The sequence below is a fragment of the Myotis brandtii genome, unplaced genomic scaffold, assembly GCF_000412655.1.
Source record: "Myotis brandtii unplaced genomic scaffold, ASM41265v1 scaffold253, whole genome shotgun sequence".
NCBI lineage: Eukaryota > Metazoa > Chordata > Mammalia > Chiroptera > Vespertilionidae > Myotis > Myotis brandtii.
Window position 1 is genome coordinate 320,034 of NW_005359590.1, and position 1,134 is coordinate 321,167.

The following is a 1,134-nucleotide window of genomic DNA, read 5'->3' on the forward strand; positions in this document are numbered from 1 at the left end:
GAAATTTGGTTCCCGTGGCACAAAGAGGGTAAGGAGGAGAATGTCTGGAATGCACATGGTTTGGGGTGCTTCTCAGAACTCCTGTGTTCTGTGGTACATTTTATAATTGTTTCACTCTTTGCTCAATTGGAAAATTTACAGGATTCTGTTGCTCAGGAGAAACTCATTGAAAACACAGAGCCAGAGTCTGATAAGAAAAGAAGGCTATATATTTCTTAAGCTAGTGGTGTTTATTTTTGCCTCATATATTCTTTTATGTGTATGGGTAAAAACAAGATGTGAATGCCATCAGCCACACTGGTGTTTTAAGTTGTGAAAATGCATGAATCAGTAAAATAGTTAACTGAAATGTAAATCTCACAAGCAAAATATACAATTTCTGGCAGACTATACATAGTGTTAATTCTTTGAACAATATTGTTTTAGACCAAAATACTTTGCAAATTTATGCTACAAGGCAAGAAAGGGGGGTTACTAACTATGGAACTTTGGTAAATTACCGAACCTGTTTGGTAATCAGTAAAATGGGTACACGTGCTAGTTAGGTAAAACGCTTTGGAAATGGGAATTCACAGAAAGGCCTTCTCTTCTCCTAACCCAGGGTTTCTCGATCTCAGCAGTACTGACCTTTCAGGCCAGGCCATCACTCGTCGTGGGGCGCTGTCCTGCACATCCTAGAACGCTCAGCAGCATGTCTGGTCTCTACCGCTATCCCTCCGTCATCTGGCGCACCAGCTCTCCCAGACATGAGGTTGGCATTACCTCCCCAAAACTGCCAACTGTCTTCTGGGAGGCAAAATCGCTGCGGTTGGGAACTAGTGTCCTAACCCCATGTTCATACAAAACGAATTTGAGGGAGAAATAAAACAACAGCCTCCAAGGAGGAGTAACATGCAGCCTCGTGGAGGCTGGATTTGTGACTCAGAAAATGGGGTGAGGCGCTCCGGCGGCCAGCGAGCCGCCAAGTCCCGGTTAATGAACTATCAAGGGAAGAGGCAGCAGGGCGGAGGGAGGGGACGGAACCCGAGGCCCACACCGACTGAACCAACGTACCGACGCCGGGGGGAAAGGCCTTGGGGAGCAGGGTCAGAACCCGGCCTCCAGGCGCTGCGGGGCGGAGTCCCGGGATGTGTC